Source organism: Pistacia vera, unplaced genomic scaffold (assembly GCF_008641045.1).
Source record: "Pistacia vera cultivar Batoury unplaced genomic scaffold, PisVer_v2 Contig2, whole genome shotgun sequence".
NCBI lineage: Eukaryota > Viridiplantae > Streptophyta > Magnoliopsida > Sapindales > Anacardiaceae > Pistacia > Pistacia vera.
In genome coordinates this window covers 300808-307963 of record NW_022196001.1, presented here as the reverse complement: position 1 = coordinate 307963, position 7156 = coordinate 300808, and positions in this window count along the sequence as shown.

The following is a 7156-nucleotide window of genomic DNA, read 5'->3' as shown; positions in this document are numbered from 1 at the left end:
TTCAAGTTATCATTATTGTCTCAAAAAGGATGATTGGGAGAAAGTTTGTGATATTTTAAAAGTTTTAGTGGTACGACCAATCTCATTTCAGGGAGTGATTATCTAACAGCTAATTTTTTTCTAAAGCAGGTATGTCTAATCAAAATTATGTTGGATAAAAAGAGTGAAGATGAAGATGATTTTATTAGAAACATGGTTAGGAAAATGAAAGAGAAGTTTGATAAATAAAAGAGAAGTTTGATAAATAGTGGGGGGAATGTAATCTATTGATGGTTGTGGCTGCTGTATTGGATCCTAGGTTGAAAATGAAAGTGATTCAGTGGTCATTCCCTAAGATGTATCCTGACCATGAAGCACGAGCAAATACTGTAATTGTTTGGGATGCATTGTATGAGGTCTATAGGGAGTATGTTGATGCTAGTAAAGCATCGATTGTTGTCCGCACTTCTACGTCAGTAGGGGATGGACTTTAAGTTGTTGGTGAAGGGGCAATGGCAGACAAGGCAGAGGGTTGGGATGATTTTACAATTTTTTTGGATGTGGTTGAGACTTTTGAGCCTAGTAAATATGAGTTAGATTTTTATTTGGGCGAGGGATGCCATAAGTGTGTGGAGGATCTTTATGTATTTGATGCTTTACAGTGGTGGAAGGCAAATTCAATGAAGTACCCTATTTTGTCTACGATGGCTCATGAGATATTGGTCATCCTTATCACTACAGTTGCTTCTGAGTCTGCTTTCAGTGTCGGAAGTAGGGTAGTTGACACTTATTGATCTTTGTTGTCTCTCGACATGGTGGAAATGCTACAAAGTAGCTTCTATTGAATATAGTTTTGGTTCAATTCAATAATTACAATAACTTTATTCTAACATACATTTTAGGCAGAGTAGAAACCGTTGGAGATTAAGCTTCCTATCTTGTAAGTTCCTGGGATTCAGTACATTGTTTGGCTATGGCAGTAGGCATGCGCAGGTCTGTCCTGATTCATTTTTGTTTGGTTTTAAGTGGTGTTTGATTTTTCTCCGTTAGGTTTAATGATTATGCATAAATTAAAATGTGAGAGTTACATAAACCACATGGAAGCATGCAAGATCTTTTATTCATCTAATTTTACTTTTAGTTTTATAGCCATATGGATGTTAATGATTCATTGATAAGATAATAACTCAGATTAAGACAACATCTTTATCTTGTTTAATGCTTGGATTGTATCTTCTTCTTAATCAAATTTGAAAATAAAACATATTTAAGGTTATTTAAATTTTCTCCCAATTAATTAGAATCTTTATGTAAAGAGAAACTTACTAAATTGAATTTGTTTGCAGAAGTGGGAAAATCGTGGTTTCGTTAGTAGACAACCCATCTACAGCCAGCTATATTTTGATGTTTTGGGCTGCAATTTGATGTATAGTTACTGCTAACATGTATAGTTATTAGTTACAACCTCAAAATCACATTTTATTTTGCTCAAACATTAATTAAGTCAAGTGAATTAAACTAAGAAATTTAGTTCACTTAATTTAATATGTCCTACAAAACTAGCATGCTAAATATAAGAATGATTCACAATAGTAACTATTTCTTGAGTATGTAGTCATTTACAGTCGTTGTGTTTGCCAAATTGTGTAATAAAATGGGAAGATGGGCAAAAATAATAATGCAGGTCTGGAATTGGAGATGGTCAAATGAGCTTTGACCGAGCTAGCTCGAGTATCACCCACACAAAACGAGCTCGAGCTCAAACAACATTTCAAAGGCTCGATAGGTTCAAGCTCAAACTCAAGCTCGATCCTTTAGTAATCAAGCCGAGCTCGATCAGCCCAAAAATCAGCTCGACTCGGCTCGATTACAGCCCTGACTGATCAATAGACCTACCAAACAGGCAAGTTGGGCGGGTACGGGCTGGGTAAATACGGGTATGGGTAAAAAATACAAATGGGTAAGAAAATGTAACACCCATACCCGGCCCCGTGGGTACGGGTGGACCCATGAGTCACTCATTTTTCCCATATATATATATATATATTTATATATATATTTTTTTTAATTTTTTAAACAGGTGATTGTGATTGTTGGTTTGTGAAATAGGTTCCTCTGTTCTTTTCTTATCCTTTGTGTCCATGGAGGAGGGTTTTCTTTGTTTTTTTAATCTGTGGTGGTGATGGTGGTTGAGGATTATCTTAGATATGAGATTTAGCTTCCTTTTATTTACACTGATTTGCACAACAAAAATACACAAAACACTATTCACTTATCTACTCACTACAAGAAAAATGACCTATGGTAACATGCAAAAAGTGTTACTGTAGGTAAATGGTAGCATTTATAAGGATGTTGTGACAACCTATTTACTAAAAAGTAGATATTGGTAACACTTTTTGCATGTTACTAATAATTTCAGTAACTGCAATAAATGTTGTTGTTAAGACTTAACAATAACATTTATTCATAGTTACGAATGATTTTTGGTTATACTACATAAATGCTATGAATAAATTTTCTATAACATTCTTAACCTGTTATAGATTAGTTTTCTGTAATATTCTTAAAATAATATAAATAAGTTTTCTGGAATATTCTTAACCTATTACAGTTTAGTTTTCTGTAACATTATCAAAATGTCATAGATAACAAATCTATAACATTTTTACAATGTTATAGATTGGTTTTTCTTAACATTGTTAAAATACTATAGAAGAGTTTTTAATAACATGTTACAAGTGCTACCAAAGTATCATTCATTGCATTTTGTAAATGTTACAAAATTATTTTCCATAACATTTTGAAAGTGCTATCAATGTATCTGTTATAGCATATATGACATATATAAAAATTGTTACGGTTGTTATTTTAATAATACAAATTATAAATAATGATTCACTAATTTTTCAAAGAACATTTCATTAATGTTGAACCTCCATATACAAAAATTTGCATATATGCCTAATAAAGTAATAATTAGGCACCCAACATCTTTTACATCCATAAAATCTAATATGCTTCATATATCATATCATATTTTGTAACATATAAAACTTCATATACAAAAAGCTTCATATATGCCTAACAAATATGCACCAATCATTTTTACATCATAATACCTAGATGATTGGAAAATTAACTATAAACAATAGTTGATACTTTATAGTTAATTTTCCAATCATTCAAAACATTCTAACAACAAAAACCATCATGCATACCATCTTCTATTCCCAACTTTACCAAAAAAATACTCTTGCATTTTCACAACCTACAAAACCATTAATACAAAAAACATCTTCAATTCCCATGTATATTCTCAAAGATGACAACACACACACACACACACACACACACACACACACACACACACACATATATATATGTTGTAAACTCAAGAAAAGATTAAGACAAAAGCACTCCAATTATTTAATGCAAAACAGAGAGGAAAAGAATATGTTTAAATCTTTAACTTCACAATCACTAGTTCTAAAAAATGGCACCATGCAAGTTTAAAAGATATATGAAAATTACATATTTTCAAATCTTATCTCCAAACTATATCATTATAATATATGTTACAATAGATGAAATACAAAAGAGATGATATAGTGGAAAAGAAGTTACCTAAAATTGTTTTTTAAAAGGTAGGACAACTTTGTTAGTAGGCCAAGCAACTGTACTCCCCACAACATCTTCAACAAAAACCATTCCAGATGTAGACCTCCACAAAAATGCATTAGGTACTTTGGCTATATCAATCTAAACTCTCATAGCATTAGGTCCAATAGGAACATGATGAACAAGTGCTTTTGGATCTTCTGATGAAAAACATCCTTCAGCTACTACTTTAGTAGACCCACTCCAATCAAGCAACTCGCATTTAATCTTGTGGGGGATTGTTTTCACAATCTGTAGCACCAAATGGATACAATGAAACAATTTCCATCCTCAAAGGAAATGACTAAGGGAAAACATATACATTTATTGACACGTAAACATCTTCATATAAAAATAATCTAATCGATACATTTTCGGATTCTTCAGCTGTTTGTCTTTGACCCTGTAAAGTTCATGTGAGAATATGAAAAAAAAATACAAAGTATAACTATGAAATTAAAGAAAAGGTTTTAGTGATACTAGCCTGATTTTGATTCAAAGCTAGGTTGAGCAAGTCCTTCATATGGTCCATTTCCATTTTCATCTTCGCTTGCTGTTGTGCCATTTGAGCTATAAGGTTGTCCCTTTGAGCTATTATGGACAACTGTGTAAGAGTTACACCCTTTCTAAGTCCCTTCACATATCCACCTTTGTCAGGACCCAATACCTTTGTTGTAGCATCTTCTCTCAAGTTTCTAAGAGTTAGCAAACTGAATCATTACCCATTTGTTGTAACTTTTCCTATAAATGCAAATAACACAACATCAGGATTTTTCTAATTATATAATACTATATATATAACAAATTACTATATATATAGTAAGAGAGCGAGAGAGTGAGAAAGAGATATAACAAATTACTTACAATTGCTTCTGTAGTCTTAGTGTTAATTGGCTCACCATTCTTTTTCTTGTGAGCTTCAATCCAAACCTCAACTCTAGACACGACCCACTTCCTAGTTTTCTTTTCTATTAAAAAATGAAAATAATGATAAATGTTTATACTCTTATTCTACTTAAAACTACAATCACATAACAAAGAATGAGACATTACTATATCCTCAGTCATGAGAGCATAACCCCTTCGACCACCTGTGTAGAGAGTTTGTTTTGTCCTCCTATTTTTCATTTCTTCACTTTTACCCTAAAAGGACCATATGTAACTACATCAACAATACGCATATGCATATATAATATAATGACCATATGTGTGTAGTGTTATAATTACCTTAAACTTTGACCCTAATTTTCCGTCCACAAACTTTTTCCATTCACTAATCTCTTAATGTTATCAGGTTTGAGAGCCATTCTTTCCTCTTCATTTTTTGCCATCTTAATGTTACTCACCAGCCTAGACTTTGAAGTTCTCCAAAGAGCACCCATCCTCATGAACACATAGTGTTTCTACCATTCCTGATCCAACTTATATCTTGACTAAGAGATATAAGTAAATTGTTAAAACAAGTATATATATATATATAAACATGGAAATTCATACATAACCTAAACACATTTCCATAATCTCTCTCTCTCATGTCAAAAGGAAACTTTCTCTAATCAGGAATTGTAAAAGGTACAATTTCTCTCTCAAGAGGTCCCAAGAATGAAGACAGCTTAACAGATTCTTCATCAATAGGCTGACCTTTGTCATTGAACTTGATCTCAATCTGATTATCATCATTCAAAGCAATGGTCTTCATTTTAGTTGGACCTCTTTTTTTCTTAGGCACAGTTGTGGAATCCATAAATACTTATCTTTGCCTCAATACCTTTTAAACCTTGGTATTATAGGAAAGTATCTCAAAACTTTAGCCCGGGCACCCTTTCTAATTTTCTTCATTCTTTCATCTACCTCCCATCTCAAAGAGCCACACTTTGGACAACTTTCCAAGTTTTTTATTTCTTTCCTAAACAAGCAACAATCATTCGCATAAGCATGAATCTTGTCATACCCCAAATCAAACTCCTTAAGAAATTTTCTCACAGAGTAGACTGATTCGAGAATCACATTATGCTCTTGTAACATGTCTCCAAGCATCTCTAAAAGGCTATCAAAATTGTTGTTAGTACAACCATTTGTAACTTTGTGTTTGTATAAAGCTATAATGGCGGACACTTTTGTATACTTGGTACAATTGGGATATAAAGGAGTTTCAGCATCTTCCAACAATTGCGTGAAATCCTTGTCTCTTCTCTCTTCTGACGTTGATGCATAATGATTGGCTCTCATATATGCACTAGTAATTAAGTTAAAAGCATATGAACTCTTTACTTAAGTAATAGTTTCTCTAATATCTTCTCTTTCACCATGATGGAACCAAATTGTATATGTAGGATCCATTCCTCATATAATCATGCTCATAAACAAGGTCTCTATCATGATGAGTCAAGTTGTGACAATCTTTACAAGGGCATAAAATCTTTGCTTCATAGACTGCATTCTTTTCAGCCAACCTGACAAAATCCAATGCACCTTGCATGTATGCATCCATAGCTCTATCAAAAGAAACAAAAAAAAAAAAAAAAAAACCTAAAACATCTAAAACCTTGTTAAGGAAAATCATTATTACTTCATACACATATGGAAGTATGTTTTTTTAATCTCTTTCTTACCTGTTTAGATGCACCCAATCCTTATTCATCATCATTATAGCACTGGTGAAATGTTTGTCTTGATATGACCAATGAATCAAATTCAAATTTAAATCCCTTTGTTAGGCACAAATTATGTATGTTGCTCATAATGTTTATGAAGTTCGTGGTGAATTCTAAAACTAAAAAAACTATCTGCTAACTAAATTCTACAAGAATATCCTTTAGTTTTTATATTACTTAATCTAAAAAATTAATAAAAGCCAAACAATATATGAATAATTATAGGTAAACATGGCAAGAACATTATGAAAACAACAAAACATGAGTTGAACGTAACAAACATAATATGCAAATTCCATTGAACAACACAATAATGCTTACTCTCCAAATACTTAACAGTTGTAGCTTATTAACTCCAATCCTTCTTGTTGCAATAATCTTTAATTCCCACTTGATATAGGAAAAATTTCCATCTGCACAAACGGAAACACTATTACAATTTGACAAATACAATAAATTCATTTTCAAATAAGCAAATGAAAATTGTTTGAGACTTTGCTTTTTGCAAACTGCAGTCTGCAATTTTTTGAGAAATAGAATTATCTCCTTGACTAGTGAATGCATAAAATCTTACATGATCAAAAACCAATGAACCCATTAAAGAATTTACAGAATATAAAGCACACATCCAAATAGGAAGCTAGGATAGGAAGACAAGAGTCAAAGAGGAACTGCTAAAATTTACAAGCATGTAGCCAGAAAAAACTCAAAAGATGACAAAACCATTTTTGACAACAATTACTGTTGAGTTCCTTGCTCAACTAATACTACTTCATGACTTAAAAATTCTCAGAGCATACAAGGAAAAATGTTTAATACTTAAATCATCCCTGGCAAAGGCACGCATCCAACATCTAATACTT